This window comes from Nomascus leucogenys, chromosome 22a, assembly GCF_006542625.1.
Source record: "Nomascus leucogenys isolate Asia chromosome 22a, Asia_NLE_v1, whole genome shotgun sequence".
Lineage (NCBI taxonomy): Eukaryota > Metazoa > Chordata > Mammalia > Primates > Hylobatidae > Nomascus > Nomascus leucogenys.
In genome coordinates this window covers 120,620,894-120,641,133 of record NC_044402.1, presented here as the reverse complement: position 1 = coordinate 120,641,133, position 20,240 = coordinate 120,620,894, and the positions used below count along the sequence as shown (strand labels likewise).

Sequence of the window (20,240 nt, the reverse complement as noted above, 5' to 3'; positions counted from 1 at the left end):
GGACTTTGGACAGAGGGCAGAAGCTCCCTGCGATGAAAGTCAAGCCCTGGACCATCCTTTCACCCACCCACCCTCTTCATTTGCTCTCCAAGGAGCTGTAATGCCTCGCTCAAGAGCAAAGCTTCTGGAACCTCCTGGGCTCCCTTAGCTGTGTGATTTTGGGTCTATTCCTAACTTTCTGTGTCTCCATTTCCTCACCTGTGAGGTGGGAGTAATGAATGACCCTCATAGGTTTGCTGTGTGGAACATTCATGAGAGCCCCAGGAGGAAGCAGATGGTGCACTCAAACTGGGATAACCCAAGGAGGGTTTCATAAAAGAACTATTGACAAAGGAGTGTGGAGAGTGCAGAAAAAGCACAAGGGAGGGTGCAGTGCCCGAGGCTAGTAAAGTGGGTGCCATTATCAGTCCCAAAGGGGCACCTGGAAGACTGTGTGTATCCACATCCAAAGGAAGTAGGAGCTCCGTGATGTGAGCTATGACCTTCGATGCAGGCACGCAGCCAGCTGGTAGCAACCTGACAGCAAGGGAGGCTTATGAATAAATGCATCAACCACACTCTCCTCCTTCCCTTGGGGTCTCCATACGTCCCTTCAGCTGAAACCATAAGAACCCAACAGACAAGGCAGCCCCTTAATGCATTCCATATGGGGCACCCAGCAGCAAGTGGATCTGCAGGGGCAAATGGGAGACACTGAGCACCAAGAATTCGATGAGGCAAGGTAGTAGATTGCTTAGTGCAGTGCCTGGAACATGCATTCAGTGCATACTAACAGCTTCTTATGTGTAACTAGACAGGTATGCCACACAGATGAGGCACCCTAGGGAAGGAAAACTGTGGGCCAGGAAAAGACCACTCGGCCTCACTCTTTCCTGGTTCTGAAGTTTCTGCCTCTGCAGGAGGATCTAGAACCTCAGGGTTATTGCCCTGCCACTGACTCTGGGATCTTAGGCAAGTCCCTTCCCCACTCTGGCCTTTGTTTTCTTGTCTGTTAAATTAAGATGTTAGGGGATAAGATGATTTTAGGTATTTTCCAGTCTAAAGTGCGGTGATTCAAGCACATTGTGTGTTTATAGCCACAATTTAAAGCAATTTATAACCAGTCAATGCTAATTGTATTTGTTTTGGGACACAGGATGAATTGCAGGACTTGGGCAACACAATGGGAATTGTAGGTGCTCTGCACATAAGGTTGAGATATGCCTGGTGCAGCCATCGCCCCTTCCCCATCCTGTTCCAGGGATTCTCCCAGGTTCCTACCAGCCTCACAGTTTCACACCCACTTCCTAAAAGGAAGCAAAATCCTAAAGTGAGGGGAAGTTGGCCTGAGCTCCTCCAACATTCCTTGACCCCTCTCCCCTGTTGAGCTCACCTACTCTCAGCATCCACCCAACCAGTATTCTTTTAATTGCCAAAAGATACCTTTAGTAACACTTTACACATAGCTAGTATGTGTAATATAGGGAAGAGTTAAGATACCTGGTTCTAGCTAAATTAGAGTCAGACCCACTGGGCTAGCACCTTAGCCAATACTGCTGCTGAAGCCCCTCAGTGGAAGCCAAGGGCTTCAGAGAAGACAGTTTGAGGACTCTTCCACCCACAGCATCCTTCTTATGTTCCTCATGACATTCTCGGTCCCTCTGGAGAGTCTCCCCTTCCCTCCTGTGCTCCAAACTAGAGGACTTCAACTAGTCAATTGCTGTCTACAAGGAGATTTTGCAGCCTACACAATAGTAATGGAATCTTACCATTGTAGAGTGCTCAGCTGATTATACAACCCTTTCACACACATTATTCCATCCCGAGAACAACCCTGTACTTCCCCAACTTCACACCAAAGTAAGCAGCATAGTCAGGCCCGGAACTCATTTTTTTTTTTTAACTCCAAGTTCACTATTCCCACACCCATGGCTAACCAGAGACCGCAAGCTAAGTACCAGCATCTTTTGTTATGGTGTCCTAAATGATTTTTAAAATTATTATTTGCATTACTGCCACCATCTTCTTAACACTCTCTGAAATCCTTCCCTCTCGTGCATTGTCTGCCCCTCTCCTAAGCTCCCCAAGATGAAGGGCTGCCTGTCTCACACACAATGATATCCCCCAATCCCTAACCCAAGGTCTGACACTCAAAATGCATGCAGTAAGTGCTTATCCGCTGAATGAAACACAGAATCCCACGCTCCTATTCTTTTAGGTCATTTACCCTCACTAGGTTTCAAGGCTCCCAAAACTAAAAATAACCACGTTTGACTCAGCAGCAGGTGAATGTCCAGATTACTTTTAGTTTCTGGGTTAAGGAGGAAAACTGGGCCAGACCCAGGCAGAACAAACTACCCGGTGGTGCAACCTTGCTCGGGGAATGTTAAAGACCCTTGTGTAACAAATATTGATGAAGGCTGATTCTACTTTTCAATTTCCCAGGAGTCCCAACCTAAACATCCTACAATTTCTGGAAGTGTATGATTCTCTCCCACAAAACTATGAGCTATTTGGGAAGAAGAATTCTGCCTGGCTGCTCTTTTTTTTCCCCTAGAAATGAGAAGTGGATCAGGCAAGGTCCTGCATAACAGTTTGATGAATGCTTGAGATTGGCCAGCAACGCAAGCCTCAGCACCAGAGTGTGGAATCGTAGAATGTTAGAACTGGAAAGGATTTCAGCAACATCTCAAACTGCTCTGTACAATATGTTAGCCACTAGCTACATGTGGCTATTTAAGAGTAAATCAAAATTAACTGAAATTAAATGAAGTTGAAAGTCTTCAGACATACTAGCCACTTTTCTAGGACTCAAAAGCCACTGTCTAGAGGCTACTGCATGGGAAGGCACAGATATGAGAACATTTCCATCATGGCAGAAAGTCCCTTTGGATAGCACTGAAAGGATCTCATTTATAATGAGAGAATTGAGTCTCAGAGAAGGAAAGTAATTTCCCCTGAGTCACGCAGTGAGTGAGAAATGAAAACATGAGCTCTGGCTTAGGTTCTTACCTACGTCTCCCGGTTACTGCTCAGCATTTTTTAACCATTACACTGGATTCACAAACCGTGAGGGCCTTGCCTAGAAGAAGAGCCACATGTCATCTTCTTTCAAGGCAGCATAACTCTGGATAGCTAGTAAGAAATCCTAGATGCACATGGCAGAGAACAAATGCTAGACACAGCAAGCAAATGACAGGAAACTGTAGCTTCCCACAGAAAGCTGAAGCACCAGAGATCTAAAGCAGGCTGCAATGTGGGCTGTCTTTTTTTTTTTTTTTTTTTTTTTTAAGCTTTTCAAAATTGTTTTCATTTCAATGTTGGAGGTTAATACCCAAGACGGACACTCTTTTTGAAGACTGCCTTTTGATTTTAATTTCTTAAAGTCTTCATTTTAACTCCCCTTTCTGTTTACATTATACCCATCCCACAAGTTTTCTTTCTTTCCAGGTAACTTGATCCTCAAAAATGTGCAGAATCCATTTATGCCCACTGCTTTTAATTAAACATCAACTCGTTCTTTCAACTGGGTCTTTTAGGATTTTACATTGTCTTTTCTAAATGTACGTGTTTTTTTCTGAAATTACATCCAATCAAGTTCTCAAAAATGTATTTCTTAATCTTTAAATAGCTGGGAGTGTGTTTCAGCAACAGCTCAAGAAAACCTACAAAAGGGAAGAAGTCGGCTCTATCCCTCTCTCCTGCATAGCAGCAGGGCTCATAATCCAAGTCAGGGTCTACACACATAGACCTCAGGGCATTTAACATCCAACTGAGGCCTGTAAACCCCAGGGCACAGATTCCACATCTGAAAGAAGCCTACACATCTTGTCACAGAAACAGTGACAGTTTCTATCTGTTTTTATTAAAGTCACACAGGGAGAAGCAGGATCCAAGGAAACAAGCATTTGCTCTTGATGGCCCAGACTTCCAGCAGGAACATTTGCCACAAGCAGACACACCAACAAATGACGGCAAGCCGGGTCCCCAGAGTCACAATGTTCAACAGCGGGCCTGGAGGCTGCTGGGAGGACCTGAGAAGTGTGGGGAGCGGTACTCAAGCTCCCAAGGTTCTCAAGCTCCCAAATCCAATCATCCAATTAGGCTACAGACGTCTCCAGAATCTGCAGAGGAGGCCCTCCTGATGGACAAATGTAGTGGGGGGAGAGAGTATTTAGGAAAATTCCACTGATGAGTCATAATTTTTTCTGGTATGTCTCCTAGGGTTTCTGAAGATTTCATTATCCTCATAAGTGAAATTCTTAAAATTACTGAAAGAGGTGCTTATTGAAACCTATAGCTCTCCATCCCTTGGCAGGCTTTGATTTGAAACATTCAAAACACATCCAACAGCCTCTTCTTCCCTGAAAACAGGGGCTTTAATGTTTAAAAAAAAAGAAGAAGAAAAGAAAAAAGCAGGTCTCCTTGTACCAGCCAGTTCCCTCCTCTTAAAGAAAAATGTTACCTAAAAATTAAGGTACTGAAGCCAAAATAGAGTAGCAACCTTTAAAATATACTGCCTGCTCTTTGTTCCTAATGAACAAAGAAACACAATTTCCATAACCTGAAGCCATGTGTGCACACAATTTCAGAGCCAGGACTGGAGTTGTAATCTAGGCCAACCTCTTTATACTGCAAATGAGGAAACTGAGGCCCAGAGAGCTTCAAGAATTTTAACAGCAAGCAGGTGCTGAGCCAATACTTGGGCCAGGTGTCCAGAGTCCAAATCTTTTTGAACAAAAGAAAAGGAAATCATTCTATTACAGAGTAAGGAGAGAGCCATTTAAAGGCGGAGCATTAACACAAGCTCCTTACCCTCCCCAGCTCAGTCACGGATCTGTACAATCAAGGGTCAGTTTCAGACAAAAATATAAAGTAATTAAAGAAGGAGCACAAAGGAAGGTAGTGGGGAGAGCATTCGCCCTTTATATTCCGTGACTGTTAGAAATAAAAGACTCTGCCTACCTCAGAGGCAGTGAAAATGCAGTCATGCTGGTAAACAGACTCTGGAACCACACAGTGCTAGGAAAATGGAAGTGATTGTGATTCTAGTGGACCTTGTATGAGTATCAGGAGCCAGCAACCTTTTCCAGAAGCTGCCTGTACCCCCATGTAATGTGGCATCTACAGGCAGCATCCTTGCCCTCCCTCCCTTGTCCATCCACTAGGAATGACTACCATGCAGGTGGGTTGGGTAAGAACTATGAGGAGTCCAAGCCTTTTTTCTTTCCTCGTGCTGCTTCTCCAGAGCAGTGAGGGATTAACGACCAAGGGGCCAGGCCCCGCATCTTTCTCACTGGCTTCATCTTTTTGAATTGCCTTATTAGTCGTGGAGAGTGTTTTGCTGTTTCTGTGTGCCCCAGTGTTGTGCACCTTTGCTTCCCACATTCACATCAAGGCTCCTCTTGGGAGGACTGGAGCACTTCCCACACGCAGGCAGCCAGGAGTTCCTGGGAATTTGCTTCTCCCCAGGAGGCCCTTGACCAGTGATGTGGAGGCACACAGGCCCAGTTCCCTTGGACAACTCAGAGTGTAACTTACACCCCACAGTGCCTCTACCCATCAGAATAAAGTCACTTCTGGGACCTTTGGCCTGAGATTGCACTTGCTCATCTACATCCCCTTCTCTAAACTGGGAGCACTTCCTTAATAAGTCTTTTGCAGCAAATCCTCTCTTCAGCATCTACTTCTAAGAAATCAGACCTAGAACTTTCATCTCCCTTCTCCTCTTTGCAGCTGTCCTTGTGTTTGGGAGGTGCTGCCTAGCTAGGTCTTGCGAAAACAACTCTTCTCCAGAGGCTTAGGTACATAGTTGCTTTCTTGTACATTCCTTGGAATGCTTTTCTATCCAGGATTTTTGCTGTGGTCAATTATTAATGTCTGCTGTGGGGTAGGAAGGAGCTGGGGAAGATGTATTAGCTCATACGTGAAGTATTTGCCATCCCTGGCCTAGAGGAAAGGATGCAAGAAGGTCTTTTTATTCTAGCCCTTAAGCCAGCCTCTAGCATGGCCCAAAGGAGTCCAGACTTTTCTAAGCAATCCACCTCACTAAGACCCCCAGGGTTTATTGTACAACCAGCAATTGTACATTGACCTGAAGTGATCAACTCTGTAGGTGCCCCCAGGAATTTGTGGCAGCTGTGGGCAGCTGATGGAAGATATGGTATCAGGAGTTCTGGGGCCTATCTCATCATGAGTACCAAGTGTTGGATTAAGGGGGCTGGAGAGTGGGCAAGGCAGGCCCCAGAAAAGCTACTTTGGTGCAGGCAAACTCTGATAGTATCAGCTCACCTTGAAGGTGGGCAAGCCTAAAGTTGAGCATACACTGTACAAGTATCAGAAGTTAGTGCCAATCTTAGAATGTGTTTGAACATCAAGCCGCAGGCAAATAGCAGAGCTGATATTGGGAGATGCTGAAGAGCATAGTCCATCAAGCAAGCTGGTGTCAGGAGTCTGGAAATAGAGGCCAAGTCCTGGAAGTCAGAGACATAGAACATGTTACCAGAATGACCCTGAGTCTTTCTCACTCAAGTCCCCTTTTCTTCCTCCCTCAGTTTTATTGAGTTATAACAGACATACTATAAAGTGCATAAACCTTACTTAAGTGAATGAGTGAATTTTTACATATTGAAGTAACATATCCATCAACCCCAGAAGGCTTCTCCTTACCCCTTCCTAGTCTACTCCCTTCGCCAGAGGTAACAACATTTCTGCTTCTATCGCCATAAACTAGCTTTGCCTGCTCTCAGATGTCACATGAATGGAATGCTATAGGATAGATTCTTTTGTATCTATTTTCTTTTGCTGCATGTTACATCTGTGAGATGCATCTATGTTGTTGCAAGTATAAGTAGTATATAAGTAGTTCATTCTTTTGTGTTGTCAGGCACTATTCCACTGTATGATTATATTCAATTTACTTATCCACTTGGGTAGATCCCAGTGTCTTACTATCACGAATGAAACTGCTATGTACATTTTTGTACATGTATTTTGATGGACATGTGTGCCCCCTTTCCTTGGTGAAAGCTTTCAGAGTAGAATGACTGGGTCACAGGGGAGACAAATATTTACCTCTAGGTGGTGCTGTCAAGTAATTTTCGAAAGTAATTGTACCAATATACACTCCTACCACCTATGTATAAGAGTTCTACTTGACCCACAGCCTTGTCAACTCCTAGTATTATCAGTCTTTTTTAACCCACTAGGGTAGTAGAATCTCACTGTGGCTTTAATTCACATTTCTTATCTAGGGTTCCCAAAAGTTGGCCATCTCTTCCATGGCATCCTAAAGTTTCTACTTTACCTGACACATAGACAGTCACTCTGATCTCATGAGCTACCCCTGGCACTTAGAAACACAGTTAGCTCAGGACAGAGACAGATAAGGAGTGTGATAAACAGATCTTACCATAGAACCTTAAGGAAACTGATGGCCACTGGACTCTGACACATCACTGACTTCAGCAGACAGAGACTCTCTGTCCCAGAGTCTCTCCCGCTGAGGTGAAACTTCTAGATGCTTCTCCAGATCAAACTCCTACCAAGTGTTCATCTCACCCAGCAGAGCTGAGGAAGCCAAACTGCCAAGTGAGCTTGAAGAAGGGAGACTGTGAAGATGGCATGACACAGAAAACAATGCCCAGAGCATACAGTATGCAGATCTATGTAAATCAAATACAAAAGCCAGAATGCAAGGCTTCAAGTGATAATGCTCTCCAGCTGTCCTAAAGGCTGTCTCCATTCCGGAGAACACCAGGGTGCACTGGGGAACCAGCAGGCAGCATAGTTCAGCAAGAAGGGTATGGTTTTCCTCTTTCCTTTAATCTGGGAGCATGAGTTCACTAAGTCCCTAAGGATCCATAAAATATGAAAGTCTGTTTTTTTTTTTAACTGGTTGTCCATTTGTGTTCAAGTAAATGAAGCACAGCTTCTTCCAGTTAGTCTGCAGCTTGAGTCAGATGGCAGGAGAATGTCACCATCTGAGACACCTGCTGCAGGCCTAGGAAGGGGCGCAGTGGCTCTCCTGAGAATCTGGGATGGTGACCCAAGTATTTAACTCAGAATCAGTAGCCTGACTTGTGTCCCTAAGTGCCACTTATGACCTTGGGCAAGTAACTTCCTCTCTGTGAGCCTCATTTTTCCCATCTGTAGCATGAGCAGATTAGACTAGGATCAACTTTCTAAGGTCTCTAGATTTCTCTGAGCCTGTGATTCCAGGTAAGGCCCCTTCAATCTAAATGCTGATCAGAGTGAGTCACTCTGCCAAAGCACCAGTGAATCCATTCCCACGTAGAGCAATTAGAGCTGCGCAAGTTCCTGCCACACGTTCAAGATGATAGAAAGCCCAACCCAGATTCTGTGCTGTATCATTGAGCATTAAGACACAACAAGGGCTCTGTTGCGGCATAATAATGCATGCCTGGCTGATTTATGAAGCATCCGACTTAGAAGCGCATTCTTCGGTAACGCCTTGTAATTTAGGCAGCACTCCATGAAAAACACAGGTAGTGCAGGCGGTTGTGCTCAGATCCGGTTACCTCCCACAACTTCCAACTTCCCTGCCCCTGTGCTGCCATCCTTCATCTCCCCTTCCACGGTGTTCAGAAGCTTGGCTGCCCCTGCCTTGATCACACCTTTTTGGACAGCCAGTTCTCCCCAGTCTGTGGCGCCCCCTATTGGCTCTGGGATTTTGTCAGATGCTCCAGCTCTGCATCACCAACTTCTAAGCTGAGCAATGGGAGCTAATGTGACTGTTGCTGTAACTCGTGAAATCTTAGCAATGAGGCCAGGCAGAAGACAAACACTACCAGAGAAACAGAGACATGATCCTCCACCACAACCTGTCTCCCACCCAGCCTAATTTTCTCCATAGCACTTATTTCTACCAATGTTTATATTTATTTTTACTACTTTTGTTGTCTGTCTTCCCCTTTGGACTTAAAGTCCAATGATAGCAAGGCCTTTGTTTTGTTCTTTATGGGATTCCAGCACCTAGAGAGTTGGCTGCCATTAAGGAGGCACTCGGTAATAATTGCCGAAGGAATCATTTATTCATTCAATAAAGATGTCAGGTGGTAGCAATGGCTATTGAGCAAACTATAGCAGAGTAAAGGGGATGGGGTGCTAAGAAAATGAGAAGGTTGCTATTTCTGATAAGGTGGTCAGGGTGGGCTCTCTGCTAATGATACTTAAGCAGAAACCTGAAGAAGTAAGAAAATGAGCCACTCAGAGATAAAGGGAGAAAATGTTTGAGATTGAACAGCTGATACAAAGGCCAAGCAAAGCCTTGTCATGTTTACAGAGGCCAGTGGGCTGAAGCAGAGGGCAAAAGCAGAAGGCAATAAGGCCATGTGGTTTCAGGGCCACATCACCTAGAGAGGAGGTCAGCAAATCACAGCCTGTGGGCCAAATCTAACCTATCACCCACTTTTATAAGTACAGTTTTGTTGGGACACAGCCATGCTTATTTGTTCACATGTTGTGGCTGCTTTCCTGCTGCAGCTGAGCTGAGTAGTTGCCACAGACACCAATGGTCCACAAAGCCAAAAGTATTTACCATCTGCCCCTTTGCCAAAAAAAAAAATGCCAGCCCTTCCCTTAATCACTGTAGGCCACTGTGAGGACTTCAGCTTTTTCTCTAAAGAGCGTGAGACACCATTAGAGGAGTGACATGAGCAGACTCACAATTTAGGAGGATTGGGATGGCTGCTGAGCAAAGAATAAATTGGAGGGGTGGAAGCAGGGAAATCAATTAGGAGGTAAAAAATGAAGGTGGTTGGGACCGGAAATGTAATCAGATTAGAAGATGCACAAAGTCTAGCCATTCTCACAGCCTGGGGTGAGCAGGGTGTGTTTTGCCCTAATAGATTTTGGCCCTAAGCATCTGGGTTTATGGGAGGGAGTTGGGGAGTCATCAAACTGAAAGTAGGATGACTTTCATCCAAAACTGAAAGTAGGCAGTTTTTTCCAAGGCAGGAAAGAAGCCACAGCAATGGTGCTAAAGGTCACAACGAGCTAATACCCTTTTCCAGTGATCTTCTGCCTGCATAGTCTGGGCTTGGGCTGGGGTCCAGACAAGACTCTGGTTCACTTCCTGGTACCTTTGGTGCGTCATGGCTTCCCTTACTAAGGCAGACACTCAAATGATTTGAGGGGACTTGGGTACAGGCCCAGACAGAGGCGTGGGCCAGTGCATGGAGTGACAACACTGATGAAAGTTTCTAGAAGTCAAAAGGTGACAACACAGACCAAAGATCATAGAAGTCAAAAGGAAGAGAAAAGGAGGTGGTGCCAACAGGAGATGCTCAAAAAGAAAGTGTAAGAGGTTCTCACATTCTGACAATCAGCCCATGAACTACCAAGACCAGGGATGGGGTTTCACTTCCCACCATTGCCCTCTGCACACCACACACTCAGGCTGCCCTGTAAATGAGACATGTTTTCCCTGTCAGCTCTGTTCTTGATGTTCTTTTAGCCAGACTTCCAACACACACAGTTATTTGAGAAGGGCTCGGTGAGATCATGAGGAAGTCTAAGAAGTCTCAAGAGAAAGGGAATAAAAGAGGAGTTTGGGAGTCTCAGAGCCCTACACTTAAACTTCATAACTATAACTTATTAGCTGTGTGACCCAGTGCAAGTTATTCAACCTCTTTGTCCCTCAATTCCATCACTTGGTAAACAAAGGGGATGAGACAGCAGAGTTGTTATGAGGATTGCAAATAATGGATAAAAAGCCCCTGGCCCATATCAGCAGCTATTATTGATGAGACAAAATTATAGAAGGAGTAAGCTTCACTTATCAGATGTGTAATCCTGAGAAAAATAAATAGCCTTTCCCAGCTTCATAGTTTCCCTGTCTTTAAAATGAAGACGATATCACCTTTACCCTAGAGTCTGGGGATTCAATTCACTCAGAGCAAACTGCAGATATAAAGCACTTAGTGGAGTGTTAGCACAGAACAGACACTCCAGGCAGCCCAGACACCTTTGTTATTTGTGAAAGGTCCTCTGAAGTCAAGACCTTCATCAAGAGGGTAGGAGGGAGACTGACAGAGCAAGCAAGAGACCTCAGGTCCACAACAGGCCAAGGCCAGAGATGATCAAAGGCCAAGGGACAAGGACTGGTAGAGGTGTAAGGGTGCCCACCCAACACAGAGCAGCCATGCCCAGTTGAATCCACGTCAACCCAGGACATGAATGGGCTTCGGTTCTGAATGGGTCTTTCCTTCCCCTGCAAGATCCAGGTTTGTGGGGTGGTAGAGAACAAAGGAGATGTGGTAGATGACCAGGAATCCCTGGGAGGAAGAGGGAGAAATTATCCTTCCTTGTTTGCTCCTACTTCAGGCTTCCTCACACCACTGACAGGTAAGGGTTGGCAAGCCCTGGGCATTGCAAGGACAACACACAGCAGGTGTCTGTGAATTCAAAAGTATTAAGGAATCTGAAGACTAGGAAGGATATGTAAGGTCACCTGGGATTGCAGCAGCACAGTGGACAAATCTTTTACTCTCTCTGAGCCTGTTTCTTCGTCTGTAAAATGGGAATAAATGGTCCCTGTCTGTTTCATAAGTTTAAATAGTTATGACATTTAGCTATGGTTTGAGAAAAAGGAACTAAGTAATCAAGACCATCTCCATTCAATCCATTACAAGTTCCATCTCAGAGACAGGTAGATGGAAAAGGAAAGAGAAGGGAATGTGTTTAGATGCCTCCCAAACTCCTGACCAGCCACAGAGTCAGTGCAACAGCCCAGATTGCCGACCCCAACTCTAGGCATCAGACCTGGCTTCCCCATCATCAAAGGGTGCCTATTAGAGTAGGAGGCTGTGTTGGGACCCTGAACTGCCCTGACGCATCCTAAAAGAGCAGTTTAGTTGGACCTAGTGGGTGCTCTAAGGAGATGTGAGAGGAGACAGCATATAGCTGATGAAGGACACACAGCAATGAGCAAGGCAGGAGTTACAAGAAGGCTCAGTCTTCCTGCCTCTGGCCCTCACTGCCAACACCTTGCCAATATCTGAACCCCAAATGGGCCTGAAATTGCCAGAGTCTGCTGAGCCCCTAACGCCTTACAGGACTTATCTAATCGTCCACCATAACATGCTTACGGACCACATAACGAGAGCTCCAAAAGGGCCTGCTGTGTTAAAGGAGTGAAGGAATGAATGACAAAATGAACACTAAATTTTCAAATGCTTATGTTTGATTTCTACTAATCTCAACTAATACCCGTGTCATGAAAATGACACTCTGGGGCTGGGCGCTGTGGCTCATGCCTGTAATCCCAGCACTTTGGGAAGTTGAGGCAGGCAGACCACTTGAGCCCAGGAGTTTGAAACCAGCCTTTGTTTTTGGTAGAAACCCCATCTCTACCAAAAGCAAACAAACAAAAAATTACCCTGGTGTGGTGGCAAGCACCTGTAGTCCCAGCTACTCAGGAGGCTGAAGTGGGAGGATCACTTGATCCTGGGAGGCAGAGGTTGCATTGAGTAAAGATTGTGCCACTGCACTCCTGCCTGGGTGACAGAGCAAGACCTTGTCTCAAAAAAAAAATTAAATTAAAATTAAAAATAGAAATGAAAATGACACTTTGTGCCATCTGAGCTGTAGACTAGAAAGTCCCAAAGGACAGATGTCACCTGGGATCAACCCAACCTCTTCTCTTCTCCATAGAATGACAGTGGCAAATGGCTTCTGAGTTTACTTCACAAGTAATTGAGAGAATCAAATAAGAATGGGCATGAACATGCTTTAAATGTAATAGAATGTACAAGGACCTGAAGTTTTCAGAAGCTTCCATGGACCCATTTGAGGTCAAAGGGAAGAACATCACATGTTGGGGTAAAAGGAGGGAGCTTTGATTCTCCGAGCCAGCAAGGCCTTGAATGGTACGCAGCCTGCTCACATGCATTCCTCTCCAGAACTTCATCTCTTAGGCTAAGGATGGGAGTGTCACAGGAATAGATACAGCAGCAACAGCAGCAGCAGCAGAAAAAAAAGAAAGTTATATTTAATGAGAGCTTACTATATGTAGGGCTCCATGCTAAATGCCCCTCATCATTATCTCATTAAGTCTCCAAAACATCTGTTTCCAGTGCAAGTGGTAATTAGATTATGATTTAGTAAATATTCATTCCCACATCCCTCCATAGTAGGAATGCATTTCCTGCTCTGTAGGAAATGGAACTTGTAGATGTAGAACTTGGCTATGTATCTTGCTTTGGCCAATGGAATGGCAGAAGTGACAGTATATGAATTCTAAGCTGAAGAAGCATTGCAGGCTCCCTCTCACCCATCTGGAAGCTTCAGAGCTCCACCAGAAAAGCCAGCTCCAGCAGCCACTGCTCCAGCTGGGGCCCCAGAGCAACCCACATAGAGCAGACCCAAAACTTGGGTCCAAGATTCATGCTTCTGTGATCTGAGAAAGTTTGCCTCAGTTGACCAACAGCCCTGTCAATGAGAAATAAATGCTTCCTGTTGGACACCACTGAGATTTTGTGGTTGTTTATTATGTAGCAATAGTAGATACTATTAATAATTAAGTTTATAGGTGGGGAAACCAAGGCTCAGAGAGTCTGGGTAACTTACCTAAGGTCAGCTAGCATATAAATGGAAGAACTAGGGCAGAACCCAGTTCTTCTAGATCCTAAAGGCTGGGTTCTGCCTCCTACTTGTTGTCCAAGGAGGTGTGTTTTGTGTCAAGCTGTGTGCAGAGAATAGCCAGAGCAATTAAAAGTAAACAAGATAGCCCCGGGCCTAGCCAGAAAGATACTGAGAGTGAAGCCAGAGCAGCTCTCTCCTTGCTCTCCTTGTACAGACGTTTGTCCCTCTGCACCCTGGAGCCCTGCCCATACCAACTGTCCTTCTCTAAGTCTAGGTCCAAGGCCATGAGGGTGATCCACAGAAACCCCCCAAAGCCAGAAGCAAGCTCAGAGCTCCCTACCATGCGGTGGGAACCCCTGCTGATACTCTACCCCCCCCGCCCACCAAACCTCACCCCAGCAGAACTATTTCATGAGACCCCAGTAGACTCCTAATTTTCAGACTGAGGTGGTAAATAATTACTTGAACATTCTCAAACCAAATTTTTAAAGTGTAGGGGGAAAGAGATGATCTAATCCAGCCACATTTCTGCTTTCAGGGAATATATTTGTCCTTAATCAGAATGACTTCTTGTGTACAAAGTGACATTTTTAATTCCCCAATATGTATCCTGCTCCTCCCCAGTTCACTCAGAGGTACACAGTTCTTTCCTAAGGCATACTAAGATATCCTCATCTCAGTCAGAGCTTTTTCTCTCAAGCAATGTAAAATTAGTGAGGAAACGAACAAAGCAGTTGTTCACTAAATGAAATTCCTCAAAGGGCACAGAAACCCAAGGAATTCATAGGACAAGTTATTCAGTATACTAATAAAACTCTGAACCATAAGGTGAACTGCAATTACGAAAAAAGGCCCAGCCTGACACACACATGGGGAACACCAGGGCTTCCTACTCTGCTGGGCTTCTCCTCCCTGCCCAACTCATAATTCCTTACGGCTCCTGATAACTCTTTAACCCAAGACATCAGCAACACACTAGACTCTTGGAAACCCCCCATATCACCCAGTTATCAAGTTTGGCTGCATGTAATGGAAAACCCACTTAACAGTGATATGGATAGAATGGAGATTATTTTTCCTCATGACACTGGAAGTCCAGAGACAGATGGTTTCCTGGCATTGGTTTGGTAGCTGAGTGCCTCAGGGCAAGGTCTCTGCAGTTCTGTTGGCCTTTCCTGCATGGTCACAAGATGACTCCTCCAGTTCCAGAAATTTCACAGGCATTCCAAGCAGGAGGGAAGAGAATTGGGCCAGAAAGAGGAAGGAAATATGTCTATATTTGAAGAGCAAAATTTTCCCAGACATCCTCAGCAGACTTCTCATTACATGCCATTGGCCAGAACTGTTGTCATGTCCCACCAAGCTGCAGGGAAGCTGGGAAATGGAATTTTGCAGGTGAGCACTGTATCAGTCTGTTCTCACGCTGCTAATACAGACATACCCGAGACTGGGTAATTTATAAAGAAAAGAATTTTAATGGATTCACAGTTCCACATGGCTGGGGAGGCCTCACAATCATGTTGGAGGCGAGGAGGAGCCAAGTCATGTCTTACATAGCAGCAGACAAGAGAGAGCTCATGCAGGGGAACTCCCCTTTATAAAACCATCAGATCTCATGAGACTTATTCACTATCATGAGAACAGCACAGGAAAGATCTGTCTACATGATTCAATGACCTCCCACCGGTCCCTCACATGACATATGGGGATTGTGGGAGCTACAATTCAAGATAAGATTTGGATGGGGACACAGCCAAATCACATCAAGCACATTGGTGGTTCCAGTAACTTCACACTTAAGAAAAAAGCTGTGCCAGGTTATTCTGAGGGGCTAGAAGTCACTGAGAAACTAACCTACCAAATTTTCCAAGTTGACATGAGCCTTGGTTGTGTCATCCAGATCCAGTCTGAGGGACAGTTTCAAATTCATCCCATTCTCTGTGTTAATCATGGCCTCATTTTCCTCTTCACTGTAGGGCATTATTTCCCAAATACTAAAGAGGTGTAGGTGGATAGAAGACAATTAATGCAAAGCAGCACTTTTGAGCATCCAGACTTTGCTGTTGACGTGAAGTTCAGAAGGAAAGGAGGCCCCGGGATTTTCCTTTTAAGATGACAACAGTTGTTTCTAATAGCAAATGACTTTCATGTCTGGAATAAGCCACTAATAGAATTAACCAAATGAGACTGACAAATATGAAAGTCTAAGGATATGACCCTAGCATCTGTTGGAAAAAGGTAATCAGACAAATTAGGGTCCCCATAATAAAGGATTTTTCTGGATTATCTGGAGGAGGTTTTCAGAAACCAAGCAAATTGCCTTGGTACAGCTGCCCTACAAACCCTGCCCCGCTGCCTCATTAATGCTTAGATGCAGCAGGATAAGGATTTCAAAATGCAAAGGACTGTGAATAGATTATGACTAACGCAACCAAGAAAAGGAGGTGCTGCTGACTGCACAAAGTGCAGAGGTGGTAATTCACAGTGAACGCCAACATCGCTTACTGCTGAATAGGAAGACCAGCATTAGGATAGCAATGCCACTAGGAGGAAGAAAAGAGGCAATGTCAATTCTTCTCTCCTAGAAGACAGTTTCGCTGACAGAAGATATAGATGTTTGTTACACCCCCAATAAAATGAATTTACAGAGAATTCTTTAGTGAATGTTAATTCCCCTACGAAGACTGAATTTCTACATTTTTTATGAACTCTGGAAAGGATAATGCCTGATAGACTCGCTCTGTTGCACAAGGGCTGAGACAGAGTTACCCAAAGGTAATGCAATGGGCCTTCTTCTTTGTTGATGGAAAGGAATCTAAGATAAGGCTGCACTTGTGTCTGTGCACACACTCAACTCAGCCACGCGGGCATTTTCTATTTGGTGGCTTATTTCTAGGGGAGGGACAGGGTTGGTTTTTGGTTTTGAGGTCCTAACTTTCCCATTTTGTCTGTCAATTTCTCTACTGCCCATATTAGTTAGTGTGCAATTTAGATAGAACATGATTCCAAACAAAGGTAAACAACAGGATACATTCATTTCCTGGGGCTGCTCTAACAAAGTACCGCAAACCAGGTGGCTTCAAACAACAGAAATTTATTCTCTCACAGTTCCAAGGGCTAGAAGTCCGAAACCAAGGCACAGCCACATTCTCTTTGCAGGATCTAGGGAATAATTCTTTCTAGCCTCTACATCGTTTCTGATGATTTTCAACAATCCTTGGCATTTTGTAGCAGAATAATTCCAGTCTCTGCCTCTGTCTTCATATGGCTGTGTCTGAATACAGACACAGAGACACACTGGATTTAGAGCTCACCCTAATTCCGCATGACCTCATCTTAACTTGATTATATCTACAAAGATCCTATTTCTAAATTAGGTAAATTTGCAAATACTGGTGGTTAGGACTTCGGTATATCTTTGGAGGAGAGGGATACAATTCAATCCACAATACAGGATAATCCAAAACTTTACAAAAAATTTTTTTAATTCTATGAGTTAACTTTATTTCCTGCTCCCTTCAGGAGAGGATAAAGATATCGTAAGCTGACACAGTAACTCCCTAAAATCCTACTCATCACTTTAATATGATTAAACACACCAATCCTAAAGGCAGCAAAATGCTCTGGAAATAAACTCAGGTTGGACACATAAGACCTGATGTGTAAGTATCATCTTTGTTACTAGCTAAGTATGAAGTCTGAGTAAGTCACTTCACCTCTCTGAGACTTTAATTATTAAACCTAAAAGGTGGGGCTTGGACTAGATCAGTGTTTCTTGAAGTATGAGATATATACCATTCATTGTAGACCAGGTGGTTGTACTCAAAACCAGCACTAAAGAAATTGTACTGATAAATTTCATGCTATGAAATGCCTGGAACAAATCTTAGTCTAGGGTCTAAGTTAACTCTGAATGAATAACAAACCACCCTGACCAGGTGCAGTAACACATGCCTGTAGTCCCAGCTACTTGGGAGGCTGAGGCAAGAGGATCACTTGCACCCCAGGAGTTTGAGACCAGCCTGGGCAACATAGCAAGACCCTGTCTCAAACAAACAAATTTTAAAAACAAAACAAAACAAAAACTCACTCAAGCAAAGAAAATACAAACCACCCTGAAATGTTTTAGTGGCACAATAATAATTTATTAGTGCTCTCATGTCTATGGGATTATTGGTTCCGCTGACATGAGCCAGGCTCAGCTGTTCTTGGCTGAGCTCACTTTTGCAGCTGGAGGATTCACAAGGGGTAACTAGCTAGTCACATGTCTGGTCATTGGTTGCCTGTTGGCTGGAGTGATGGGGTGATTGGATCATGTGTCTCTCATCATCCAGCAGGCTAGCCTGGGCTTGTTCATGTGCTGGTCAAAGGTTCCAAGAACAGCAGGAGAAGAAAAGTCCCAGTGTGCAAGCACTTTTCAAGTCACTGCTAACATGACATTTGCTATTGCCCATTGGTCAAAGCTAGTCACATGGCCAAGAATGAACTCAGTGTGGAAAGAGACTGCCCAACGTTGTGGATAAACAGCAACATAAACAGATTCAGAGACAATGATTCACCACTGGCTTACTATGTCTTTTACGTCTTTCCAGCACTTACTAATCTCCCTTGATAGCAAACAAAAAACAAAACTCAGGTTCAGAAAATCAGAATCTAGTATGAATTTAATAGCATTATTTTATTTCAGAATATTTATTTTATGGTTTTCTTATATTCATATCAATTGTTTTATTCATTTATAGCAGTAATACAAAATTTCCTTAATAAATACATGATTTTTTTCAAGTGAGTTATTTTCAAGAAGATAATATCACTGGCATATATATTGCAAAATCGTGATATAAAATGATGGAAATTTGGAAAAGACTGGGCCAGATGGATGCCCAAGGTCCCCACACCTCCCCCTGTAATCCTGAAAGTGGAAAACAGGCCATGTCTCCACGTAAGTTGCAAGTGTTGGGGTCTAACATGACCAACATGTCACTGGTCATTAAAATAGTTTCACTGCTATTAAAGAAGCTGGCTTTTCACAGAGCTCAAAGCAATAAATTGAATAGTAAAAATCAACTGGCTGAGACCCATTCTAATCAAATTGTGCAGGTGACCATGAAGCACCTACTTATTTGTCCACCATCCCACACAGACCCATGGTGATACTGACGTGCCGGCATAATTCAGTCATGCAGCTAAGTGTAATAGGTTGAACACATTCATTGGTCCCTTCATAGCTGACACTGAAAAGCCATACACTGAGTGACTGCCGTCACCCAAAGCAGCAGTCCCCAACCTTTTTAGCACTAGGGACTGGTTTCATGGAAGACTATTTTTCCATGGACAGGGTGGGTGTGGCTTCAGGATGAAACTGTCCCACCTCAGATCATCAAGCATTAGTTTTATTCTCACAAGGAGCACACAACCTAGATCCCGTGCATGTGCAGCTCACAATAGGGTTTGTGCCCCTGTGAGAATCTAATGCCACCACTGACAGGAGGCAGAACTCAGGTAGTAATGCTAGTTGGCCCACCGCTCACCTCCTGCTGTGCAGCCCGGTTCCTAACAGGCCACGGACTGGTACCAGTCCATGGCCTGGGGTTTGGAGCCCCTGATCTAAAGAGTTTCCAGAAGTTTGCTTGGCAGTAGCCTTTGGGGTCTGTTTGCAAACCACTCAAGAAAATCAATTTTACTACTTTGCGTGTCTTCTTATTTTTTTGTTTTTTTTTTTTTACTCCTTTTGATCTCACACTTTACTCATAGAATTGGCTCTACATGATTTTTGGTAAACTTTAAAAAAGCACAAAGTTTGATCACCACTGGATCTTGGACTCTGAATGCACTCCCATAAAAGGAGTAATAGGGAAGTTTGAGCCATGATATTGGAAATAACTTGGGAATAACACATAGATTTCTGAGGTGATAATTTAAAGGAAACAACATCCCTTTGGAAATTTCTGTATGCTCACTTAAAACAAATCCAGCTCATTGCCATGCCCATTCGCAAATATATGCATCAAATCAGATCTACAAATCACCCATATGTACACCACACATATATTCTACCTTAAGAATAGTATCTATTGTTTCCCAGATGTTTTGGTAGAAGAGAAACCTACTTAAGAGATTAAGTACCTGACCCAGGCTAGGGAAAGCAAAAGAGAAACCTCTTCTTACAGATAGAATTCTAATCCTCAGAACACAAAGTACCATCTCATGTGGTCCAAGTAGATACATCCTAGTAAGATGCACTTCATATGCAGCACGGCAGCATTTTAAAGATATCTTTAAAATACACATCTTATATATGTAGTCAGTTCATAAATCCTACATACAGGCTCAGTCCCATTTTTCTTTCCTCAGTGTTTAGATTCATTGATAGTCATCAGTTTCTCCCTTCTGTGTATAATCAAGAGTTATACTTGGAGAATATGACATTAATTCAATATTACCAGTGATTGATTGTCCCTTCCTATACATAAAAGAAAACAACCACAAAAATCTAAGCTAAACACCAGCTGCTCTAGCTTAGCCCTAAGACAATAAAATTACTACTATTGTTTCATGCTGGCTGGGCAAGGTGGCTCACACCTGTAATCCCAGCACTTTGAGGGGTCAAGGCAGAACATTGCTTGAGTCCAGGAGTTTAAAACCAGCTAAACATT

At 44.0% G+C, this 20,240-nt stretch overlaps 1 long non-coding RNA gene across 1 annotated transcript in view; it reads right to left on the bottom strand.

Moving 5' to 3' along the window:
• LOC115832419 overlaps positions 1–16,729 on the bottom strand; it is a 35,527-nt gene extending 18,798 nt beyond the window's left edge. The window contains exon 1 of the long non-coding RNA XR_004027914.1: positions 16,691–16,729. This is a non-coding gene — a long non-coding RNA (uncharacterized LOC115832419). The remainder of the gene's footprint in view (positions 1–16,690) is intronic.
• Positions 16,730–20,240: the final 3,511 nt, after the last annotated feature.